Below are 13,073 nucleotides of genomic sequence, written 5' to 3'. Positions count from 1 at the left end.
GGAATTCACTGCATATAGAGTTAGAGAAAGATATGTAGTAGGCAAAACCCACTATATCTATTTTGTTCAATCAATCTTTTCTCCTGCTTATTTTTTTTACTAGTGTTCTTCTCCTTCTTAACAACTACCTTGCACATGTTAATCTTTCTTTCTCTTGCTACCTAGTATTGCTGTTAGTTTTACTTGCTAACCAAAGAGCAACCATGACAAACCTCATGTTATCATTCAAAAGACCTCAAACTACGATCAATCCTTTACAACCATATTAGTTTCCTGTTTTTATCATTCTAATAATCTACCACCACTTTTCACACCTCAATTCCACTAAATTCTTTAACTTATTTTGTTGCTTCTTCCAACCCAAAATACAAAACCTTCCGGAAACATATAACAAGTCACCTTCTCGTCTACGTGACACGCCACCCTTGAATCACCACACACCACAACCTTCGGCCGCCACCATCACCAACCCATCATCACTTTAAACCGCCCTCACAACCATCAAGAACCATCACCATCTTTTCCATTTATGCTGCATTCGAACCATCAACTACCACCCTTTTAAAACTGTCAACCACCTCCTCCATTAACAAACCACCTCGATTCATCACCAATCACCACCATGATGGCAACCACTCAACCTCCCACCTTCGTAAACCACCACCATCAAAATCATCACAAACGTCACCACTTCCTGTCTCTTCAATCTATATATTTCTGTTTCGAGCAGGCTAAAACCGAACCAATCATCATCGTTAAACCGCTATATTTTTCCATTTCTGACCGAAACCTTCCACCATCGTATCACCATCATGAAAACCATCAAGTTATTGGCACAGTTATTGTTTTACTGCTACTGCTTAAGCTTATTTCTGTTTCTGTTTGTAAACCGTCGACAACACTTACCATTTTCAAACCCACAACCACCATCGCCACACTACATCAATAACCTACCACCACCTCCACCATGAAACGCCACCATCATCCATTAATCTACTGCTGCTGCTACAGCCCTTTTGATGTCGATGATGGGTTCATGATGATGATAGACGAAGGATGAAGAGCTGATGAAAAGGTACGTAAATGATGATGCTTATGTAACGTTGAAGAAGAAGATAACCAGGAAAATAGAACGCGTTATACAGTTTTATTCCTCGAAATATTTCAGAAAAGCACATTCGGTTGAGTGGTTTAAGGTATGGTCGTGTTAACGAGAGGTCCTGGGATCGAGACAAGGCGGCTACAAACCATTTAATTATTTTTATGTGATGGGCCGAGGGTTTTTGTATTGAGTTAGGCTTAGGAAACTACTTTGGGCCGTGAAATGGGATTTGGTTATAGGGCCATTACTGTGTTGGGCCGAGACTTAATAAATGGGATTATGATCCATTAATCAATTTTATGAAAACAGAAAATACGTATTAAATATATATAAAATCTGAATAATAATAGAGAAACAAAGATAGATGGATGATTAAGAGTGTTGATCAATAAGCGAGAGGTTGCGTGTTCGAGCCCCGTTTATGGCGTTTATTTTTTAAGGCTTTTAAAGGTATAAACATTTATTTTTTTCTACTATTATTGTTATTATTATTATCATTATTATTATTATTATTATTATCATTATTAGTAGTAGTATTATTATTTTCTACTTGTTATTAATATTGTATTATTAATATTATTATTGTTTAAAACATGATGATTATATTAATGGATATAATTATAATTATAATGATATGAAGTATATGATTCTAGCATTTTGAAATAAATAAGATTAGACAATATGTAGGTATAGTTATGAAAATAATTAAGGTATGATTAAATGAATTATCATTTTTATTAAAATGTTATTTTTATTAAAAACTATCATTTTTATTATTATTATTATTATTATTATTATTATTATTATTATTATTATTATTATTATTATTTTTTTTTTTTTTTTTTTTTTACTACTAGAATCATTATTATTATTTTTACAACTATTTTATTATTAAAAGAATCATTTTAGAAAGATTCTCATTTTTATTTTATTAAAGTATCATCTTTATTAAAAATTTTATTTTTATTATTACTATTATTACTATCATTATTATTATTATCCTTAATCTAGTATTATTACAATTATTAATTTAACAAATAAATGATTTTTATATAAAAATATATTTAACTATATATATATATATATATATATATATATATATATATATATATATATATATAAAATGAAAACATATATCATGAAACTTAGTAATCTACTATATAAATGAATTACATCACATATATTTGCTCGATTACAAATTATGTATATTAATAAATATACAAATGATATAGGTTCGTGAATCCGAGGCCAACCCTGCATTGTTCAGTTGTTCAAAGTCGTCCTATGTATTTTTACTACAAAATATAGTATGGTGAGTTTCATTATTCCCTTTTTATATATATTTTTGGGACTGAGAATACATGCGCTATTTTTATAACTGTTTTACGAAATAGACACAAGTAATTGAAACTACATTATATGGTTGAATGATCGAAATCGAATATGCCCCTTTTTATTAAGTCTGGTAATCTAAGAATTAGGGAACAGACAACCTAATTGACGCGAATCCTAAAGATAGATCTATCGGGCCCAACAAGCCCCATCCAAAGTACCGGATGTTTTAGTACTTCGAAATTTATATCATGTCCGAAGGAGGATCCCGGAATGATGGGGATATTCTTATATGCATATTGTTAATGTCGGTTACCAGGTGTTCAATCCATATGAATGATATTTTTGTCTCTATGCATGGGACGTATGTTTATGAGAAATAGAAATATAAAATCTTGTGGTCTATTAAAATTACGAAATGATTATTTATGTTAAACTAATGAACTCACCAACCTTTTGGTTGACACTTGAAAGCATGTTTATTCTCAGGTACGAAAGAAACCTTCCGCTGTGCATTTGCTCATTTTATAAATATTACTTGGAGTCATTCCGAGCATATTTCAAAAGACGTTGCATTCGAGTCGTCGAGTTCATCAAGATTATTATTAAGTCAATTATAGTTAGATATATTATGAAATGGTATGCATGCCTATTAACTTTCAATGAAATGAAAGATTGTCTTTTAAAAAACGAATGCAATGTTTGTAAAATGTATCATATAGAGGTCAAGTACCTCGCGATGTAATCAACTGTTGTGAATAGTTTATAATCGATATGGACTTCGTCCGGATAGATTAGGATGGGTTTTCACAGTTGGTATCAGAGCGGTGGTCTTAGTGAACCAGGTCTGCATTAGTATGTCTGACTGATAAGTTGTTAGGATACATTAGTGAGTCTGGACTTCGACCGTGTCTGCATGTCAAAAGTTTTACTTATCGTTTTGTGTCGAAAATTACCTGCTTATTATTCTTAGGGAATCACTTGCTTATCACTCTTAGTCTAGACACATCTTACTGCCTCTACTGCATAGACAGTGTATATATAAGTTCATATCTTAGCGTATTTGTTATTGTTACCTTTGCCTGACAACTTTCGTAGATTCCTCCGTAACTTAGGGGATTTTAGTATTATATATGCATATGTAAATTATGTATTGCAGGGTACTAATCTACATCATATAATCTATTTCTTATCAAAAATCCTTCATCCGATCGTACGAGTTGAATCCCTCAACCAGTTCAAGTCCCTCAGATTCCGATAGCTATTCCGATAGTTATTCCGACAGCTATTCTGACATGAATGTTCACCTAAGCTCTGGAAGCAGCGTCACCAGAACGAATCAACCAATCGGCTATCCCCAATTCATTTAATGGGTTCGTAGTCTACTTAATTATTGGAGATAAGAAGAAGGTGATCCCTTCCATCCACCATATTGCTCTCTTGACAATGAACCTGAAAGACTTACCGACGAACCTGCTCGAAACACCAATTTCTCTCTCAGAGTATCTCACCATGACTATATCATAACTCAGATTCTAAACCTTATTCATCCGCTCGTTCCGACTGACAATCATCCTGGAAGTAATGGAAGAAGTCAACGAGCTTCGCGCCCGAGTAATAAATTCGAAGAATATAGTGCAAAATTTACCAGCTTCAGCAACATCATCGGCACCAACAGTACCATCAGTAACAGCACCAGTACCACCAATAATCCATGCCTCAACATCTCATTCAGTATCTCGAGTACAAGCATCGTTATACGTATCGTTCTACATCAATCATCTTCATTCTTCATGACGATTATGTAATCTCTAATGTTTTAGAGATTATGTATTCTAGTTATAGCGTTAAATCAAATGAGATTAATATTATATTAACTCATTAAATCTATGATTACATCTGAAGGAAATATATATGTAAGTATATTTTCATAAAGATTGTAATTAAAAATTCTTTCGTACAAACTGTTAATGATGAAAATATTTTAACGGGTAGGTAATACCCGAGGAATATTTTAGATTCACATTAATAAGTTACACTGTACATTCTTCCAAGCTGATTCAACAGTCATTTACTATCCTACTTACATCCACCGTTATACAAATCCTTTCACCACAGAATAACCATTTTCATCCAATTTCATATTTGGATTTTGATTTGTCAGAATCTAACAAGTGGCATAATGAAAAAAACATTGGACAAAAATAAAAATTTGTTAGAAACAAACAAATTAATCATGAGAAAATTTTATTAAGAATCCACGCTAACTGTTCCTAGCTAACTGATTACATTTTTTTTTATTTATCGCAGTTTATTTCTCGCAATTTAATTATCGCAATTTACATTCTCGTAATTTTATTTATCGTCAATTAATTTCTGTTATTTACTTTACGCACTTTATTTATCGTCATTTATTTTCTGTTATTTTTTTTACGCACTTTAAATATCGGGACACGTATACAAGGTTTTGACATATCATATCGACGCATCTATATATTATTTGGAATCACCATAGACACTCTATATGCAGTAATGAACGAGTTCTCTATACAGGGTTGAGGTTGATTCTACAATAATATATATACTTTGAGTTGTGATCGAGTCTGAGACATGTACACGGGTCACGATACATATTAATTAATTCAAATATTATATAATTATTGAACTGCTAACTGTGGACTATCAACTGTGGACTATCATTATTGAACAATTAAAACGAATTAAAATATTGATTATAACATATGAAACTAAACAATTCTTCAAGTTTGTCACTTGATTTCATCTTAAACCTCATTTGTATCTTGACAATTCTAATCTGTGTTCAAACCTTTCATGATTCTTGAAAACACCTCAATTAAAAGGATGAACCAACCGCACTTCATCTATGAAAGAAAAGATTGACGTATATAGTTATGCACCTGAAGACTCCCGGACCCTAAGTAAAAGTTTAAAACGTGTCTGTGTCAGCTCTTTTGGCATTGTTATTACCGAAAATAACATTCCAACTCTTTTTCAAATTAGCCAATTTTATCACAGCTTCAACAAATCAACTTCAACTTCCATTCGAATTAGCCTTATTATAACCTCGATATATAAGTTTGCCTGTCGTCATCGTTACCGGAGAACCGTTTATATTTCACCACATTAGCAGTAAAATTACCAGCAACTTCAATGAATTTGAACTTTCCAAAAAATCATTATATTCATTGAAACCCCATCCTGTATTCATCTATACCCCGTAACAATAATTGCCATACCAATTACCGAGAATCACCAATCAGTATTTCGAATCTTGTAGCATTCCTACATCAATAGTTATATGTATACATATAACAATTATCTCCTAGAATTACGATCTTCAATTCTGAAATTTTGAAAAGGCACCCAGTTTATGAATCGATACTCTGAATGTTGAAAAAGCTGAATGAAGCAGCAGAAACTGTAGGCAACCGTAAACGACCTTAGTCATCGAAAGTTTGATGATAAAGAATAGTATGTTGGAAAAGCTCAGAAACGTTGGAACTGGAAAACGGATTGAGCTAACCATGAAGGAGACCAAGGACAAACACAAGGACCATACCCTATATTCAAATAATCCAGATAATTCTGGATCCGTTGAAATCTTTAGAGAATATCTTGCTCCGAAGTCATGTTAAAATCTTGCGAAAAATCTTTCCCTATCAACCATCGAACTTAGAAATTCCAAAATATCATTATCAATATCTTCGATATTTCTGAGGATATTTTCATAAATATTCTCGTCCGAAATTATATACCTCTTCGTGCTTCCTGTGTATCATCATATTGGAAACATTCAATAGAAAATTTAGTACCGAAAAGCAGATTATGCGAAACTATGAAGGAAGTCGTGGACAAATCACAAAGAATAAGTTTGACCTCAAAGAATCCAAATGATTCAATGTCTGCTGAAGTCTTTAGAGAATATCTTGCTCCTTACTCTAAACCCTTGCGGACAATAGTCTCCATCATCCTCTGATCTTAAATATTCAAAGATAATATCGTATCTTCATTATAAATATCCTCCATATTTCTGAAGATATTATCATAACTATTCTTATCTGAAATCATAAATCTCTTCATGATATCAGTGTTGCATCATATAGAAACTGTTAGTTTCTATATTCTGTAAACTTTCGAGCTTAAAATATGAATATTATTGAAGTAATGTTGGGAACTGATGCATGAGTTAGTATAATATAATGACACTTGATCAACGTGATTATATTACAGTAAGTCATGCTGAGTTGTTAAAGGAACGTGATGATTCACAGATCATAACGTCATCATGTGCCATGTTACATAACTCTTTCATTCTGCTTAACTTCTGAACATATCAAGAAAATATATTCTTGATAGTTCTATTCTCAGTGATTCTGGTAATTTGACAAATCAAATCGTGCTATTACGTTCCTTCTTGTTCAGAACATTAAGTACATTCGAAATTCCATACTTATGAATTCTGAACCGTTACTTGCTTCACTAGAGGTCGAGAAGATAATAAAAAGACAAAGAGCGCCAAAATATAAGAGAAAATATAAAGCCTAATAATAACACGGAGGTTACAAACCGGGGATATTAATACGAATAGCAATATAAAGACACGGTATAATTAAGAATAGTATCACCCCAAGGTAATAGTAGAAGTAGATAGATTCTTCTGGTGGAAGATTAAAAAGAAGGATGACAGAAATGATAATCAGGAAAATATCAAGGATTTGAACTGGATGAAGCATTTTCACAATCTTTTAGAAGTAAGAATTAAGAATGAAAGTATAGGAATGGTGAGAATAATGGAGCGAAAGGGCTTAATTTATAATGGAAATATCAGACAGAGTAATCGAGACAGATCACTGTATTTAATTATAGAGATCTTAACTTCCTTACTCGCTGAAGAATTAAATCTTTTAGATTTCGAAGATTTTCTTTAAATCCCTTGAATTCCGGAATTCAACCAAGACAACATCAAAAGCTAAGACGCACCTTATTTTCTAAATTCAAATGTGACCACATCAAAAGTTAAATCTTTATCTCAATCTTTTGTGAGAACTTCACTCGTACGCTTCACTTAATCAAATCTTTTTATCTATATTATTATTAACCAATATTGATAAAACTCTATTTATCAACTCAGATTCGGCATGAAAACATTTTTATTGTTAGCCATGACCACCTCACTTAAATTTTGGGACGAAATTTCTTTAACGGGTAGGTACTGTGATGACCCGGAAATTTCCGACGAAATTTAAACTTAATCTTTATATGATTCCGACACAATAAGCAAAGACTGTTAAACTAAGTCTCAAATGTTTTGAACTATTTCATATATTCAATTGACCATCGACTATTCCCGAGGATTCACAAACGTTTATTTATAAATAGAAATATATATTTTAAATATATATTATATATATATATATATATATATATATATATATATATATATATATATATATAATGGTAATTTGTAATATTACAAAATTTAGTTAATTGAATTAATAAATTAATATGTGATATTATAACTTAAATGTATCTATATAATGTGTATTGAATATATATATATATATATATATATATATATATATATATATATATATATATATATATATATATATATATATATATATATATATATATATATATATATATATATATATATATATTTTGAATTTATTTAAAAAATGATAATATCACTGAATTATCATTCGAATGATAATAAACAAGTTATAAACAAACTTATGTGATTTTAAAATAAACGGTGATCCAAAAATGAGCTATATAAATTTTTGGCTTATTAAAAACACATTTAGAAGCAAATAATTAATTTTTAACACTTTTTATTTTTCACCCATAATTGAGAGGGACAGTTGAGGTAATTTTTATTTAACAAGTTAATGCTCGAATTTTATACCATAATGACCAAAATAAATAAAGACATTGAATTTAAAAATTTGGGATTTTTCTGAACACTTTTATTTCGCCACTGATTAACAACGGAGTGCGATATAATATCCCTCATAAAATTGTCGTTAACTAAACTACAAGAGGGTGGCGGCTTTTTAAATTTAAACGTGGGAATTATTTTAATATTTCTGTACATGCTTTATCACCAACTTGCTACATCAATTACTTACTTTACATAATGGAATTCACTGCATATAGAGTTAGAGAAAGATATGTAGTAGGCAAAACCCACTATATCTATTTTGTTCAATCAATCTTTTCTCCTGCTTATTTTTTTTACTAGTGTTCTTCTCCTTCTTAACAACTACCTTACACATGTTAATCTTTCTTTCTCTTGCTACCTAGTATTGCTGTTAGTTTTACTTGCTAACCAAAGACCAACCATGACAAACCTCATGTTATCATTCAAAAGACCCCAAACTACGATCAATCCTTTACAACCATATTAGTTTCCTATTTTTATCATTCTAATAATCTACCACCACTTTTCACACCTCAATTCCACTAAATTCTTTAACTTATTTTGTTGCTTCTTCCAACCCAAAATACAAAACCTTCCGGAAACATATAACAAGTCACCTTCTCGTCTACGTGACCCGCCACCCTTGAATCACCACACACCACAACCTTCAGCCGCCACCATCACCAACCCATCATCACTTTAAACCGCCCTCACAACCATCAAGAACCGTCACCATCTTTTCCATTTATGCTGCATTCGAACCATCAACTACCACCCTTTTAAAACTGTCAACCACCTCTTCCATTAACAAACCACCGCGAGTCATCACTAATCACCACCATGATGGCAACCACTCAACCTCCCACATTCGTAAACCACCACCATCAAAATCATCACAAATGTCACCACTTCCTGTCTCTTCAATCTATATATTTCTGTTTCGAGCAGGCTAAAGCCGAACCAATCATCATCGTTAAACCGCTATATTTTTCCATTTCTGACCGAAACCTTCCACCATCATATCACCATCATGAAAACCATCAAGTTATTGGCACAGTTATTGTTTTACTGCTACTGCTTAAGCTTATTTCTGTTTCTGTTAGTAAACCGTCGACAACACTTACCATTTTCAAACCCACAACCACCATCGCCACACTACATCAATAACCTACCACCACCTCCACCATGAACCGCCACCATCATCATCCATTAATCTACTGCTGCTGCTACAGCCCTTTTGATGTCGATGATGGGTTCATGATGATGATAGACGAAGGATGAAGAGCTGATGAAAAGGTACGTAAATGATGATGATTATGTAACGTTGAAGAAGAAGATAACCAAGAAAATAGAACGCGTTATACAGTTTTAATCCTAGAAATATTTCAGAAAAGCACATTCGGTTGAGTGGTTTAAGGTATGGTCGTGTTAACGAGAGGTCCTGGGATCGAGACAAGGCGGCTACAAACCATTTAATTATTTTTATGTGATGGGCCGAGGTTTTTTGTATTGAGTTAGGCTTAGGAAACTACTTTGGGCCGTGAAATGGGATTTGGTTATAGGGCCATTACTGTGTTGGGCCGAGACTTAATAAATGGGATTATGATCCATTAATCAATTTTATGAAAACAGAAAATACGTATTAAATATATATAAAATCCAAATAATAATAGAGAAACAAAGATAGATGGATGATTAAGAGTGTTGATCAATAAGCGAGAGGTTGCGTGTTCGAGCTCCGTTTATGGCGTTTATTTTTTAAGGCTTTTAAAGGTATAAACATTTATTTTTATTTCTACTATTATTGTTATTATTATTATCATTATTATTATTATTATTATTATTATTATCATCATTATTAGTAGTAGTATTATTATTTTCTACTTGTTATTAATATTGTATTATTAATATTATTATTGTTTAAAACATGATTATATTAATGGATATAATTATAATTATAATGATATGAAGTATATGATTCTCGCATTTTGAAATAAATAAGATTAGACAATATGTAGGTATAGTTATGAAAATAATTAAGGTATGATTAAATGAATTATCATTTTTATTAAAATGTTATTTTTATTAAAAACTATCATTTTTATTATTATTATTATTATTATTATTATTATTATTATTATTATTATTATTATTATTATTATTATTTTTACTACTAGAATCATTATTATTATTCTTACAACTATTTTATTATTAAAAGAATCATTTTAGAAAGATTCTCATTTTTTTATTAAAGTATCATCTTTATTAAATTTTTTATTTTTATTATTACTATTATTACTATCATTATTATTATTATCCTTAATCTAGTATTATTACAATTATTAATTTAACAAATAAATGATTTTTATATAAAAATATATTTAACTATATTAATATACATATATATATATATATATATATATATATATATATATATATATATATATATATATATATATATATATATATATATATATATATATATATATATATATATAAAATGAAACATATATCATGAAACTTAGTAATCTACTATATAAATGAATTACATCACTAATAATAATATATTTGCTCGATTACAAATTATGTATATTAATAAATATACAAATGATATAGGTTCGTGAATCCGAGGCCAACCCTGCATTGTTCAGTTGTTCAAAGTCGTCCTATGTATTTTTACTACAAAATATAGTATGGTGAGTTTCATTATTCCCTTTTTATATAGATTTTTGGGACTGAGAATACATGCGCTATTTTTATAACTGTTTTACGAAATAGACACAAGTAATTGAAACTACATTATATGGTTGAATGATCGAAATCGAATATGCCCCTTTTTATTAAGTCTGGTAATCTAAGAATTAGGGAACAGACAACCTAATTGACGCGAATCCTAAAGATAGATCTATCGGGCCCAACAAGCCCCATCCAAAGTACCGGATGTTTTAGTACTTCGAAATTTATATCATGTCCGAAGGAAGATCCCAGAATGATGGGGATATTCTTATATGCATATTGTTAATGTCGGTTACCAGGTGTTCAATCCATATGAATGATATTTTTGTCTCTATGCATGAGACGTATGTTTATGAGAAATAGAAATATAAAATCTTGTGGTCTATTAAAATTATGAAATGATTATTTATGTTAAACTAATGAACTCACCAACCTTTTGGTTGACACTTGAAAGCATGTTTATTCTCAGGTACGAAAGAAACCTTCCGCTGTGCATTTGCTCATTTTATAAATATTACTTGGAGTCATTCCGAGCATATTTCAAAAGACGTTGCATTCGAGTCGTCGAGTTCATCAAGATTATTGTTAAGTCAATTATAGTTAGATATATTATGAAATGGTATGCATGCCTATTAACTTTCAATGAAATGAAAGATTGTCTTTTCAAAAACGAATGCAATGTTTATAAAATATATCATATAGAGGTCAAGTACCTCACGATGTAATCAACTGTTGTGAATCGTTTATAATCGATATGGACTTCGTCCGGATGGATTAGGACGGGTTTTCACAGATATGATATGTCAAAACATTTGCATACGTGTCTATGGTATCCCAAGATTACATAATATATTAGAATACATGTATAATACAATATAAGTTAGCTAGGATATGATTTTTATAGAATTGTTACAATATTTCCCGTAGCTGCAACAATAAAAAAATATCTAATCTTGTTTTACCTATAACTTCTTCGTTTTAAATCCGTTTTGAGTGAATCAAATTGCTATGGTTTCATATTGAACTCTATTTTATGAATCTAAACAGAAAAAGTATAGGTTTATAGTCAGAAATATAAGTTACAAGTCGTTTTTGTAAGAGGTAGTCATTTCAGTCGAAAGAACGACGTCTTGATGACCATTTTGAAAAACATACTTCCACTCTGAGTTTAACCATGATTTTTGGATATAGTTTCATGTTCATAATAAAAATAATTTTCCCAGAAGAACAACTTTTAAATCAAAGTTTATCATAGTTTTTAATTATCAAACCCAAAACAGCCCGCGGTGTTACTACGACGGCGTATGTCCGGTTTTACGGTGTTTTTCGTGTTTCCAGGTTTTAAATCATTAAGTTAGCATATCATATAGATATAGAACATGTGTTTAGTTGATTTTAAAAGTCAAGTTAGAAGGATTAACTTTTGTTTGCGAACAAATTTAGAATTAACTAAACTATGTTCTAGTGATTTCAAGTTTAAACTTTCGAATAAGGTAGTTATATATATATGAATCGAATGATGTTATGAACATCATTACTACCTCAGGTTTTGTGGATAAACCTACTGGAAATGAGAAAAATAGATCTAGCTTCAAAGGATCCTTGGATGGCTTGAAAGTTCTTGAAGCAGAATCATGACACGAAAACAAGTTCAAGTAAGATTTTCACTCGAAATAAGATTGTTATAGTTATAGAAATTGAATCAAAGTTTGAATATGAGTATTACTTTGTATTAGAAAGATATTTTACTGTAAATAAGAAAGATTTCTTGAGGTTGGATGATCACTTTACAAGATTGGAAGTAAGCTAGCAAACTTGGAAGTATTCTTGATTTTATGAAACTAGAACTTATAGAATTTATGAAGAACACTTAGAACTTGAAGATAGAGCTTGAGAAAGATCAATTAGATGAAGAAAATTGAAGAATGAAAGTGTTTGTAGGTGTTTTTGATCGTTGGT

Source organism: Rutidosis leptorrhynchoides, chromosome 3 (assembly GCF_046630445.1).
Source record: "Rutidosis leptorrhynchoides isolate AG116_Rl617_1_P2 chromosome 3, CSIRO_AGI_Rlap_v1, whole genome shotgun sequence".
Lineage (NCBI taxonomy): Eukaryota > Viridiplantae > Streptophyta > Magnoliopsida > Asterales > Asteraceae > Rutidosis > Rutidosis leptorrhynchoides.
This window is presented reverse-complemented; position numbering follows the sequence as displayed.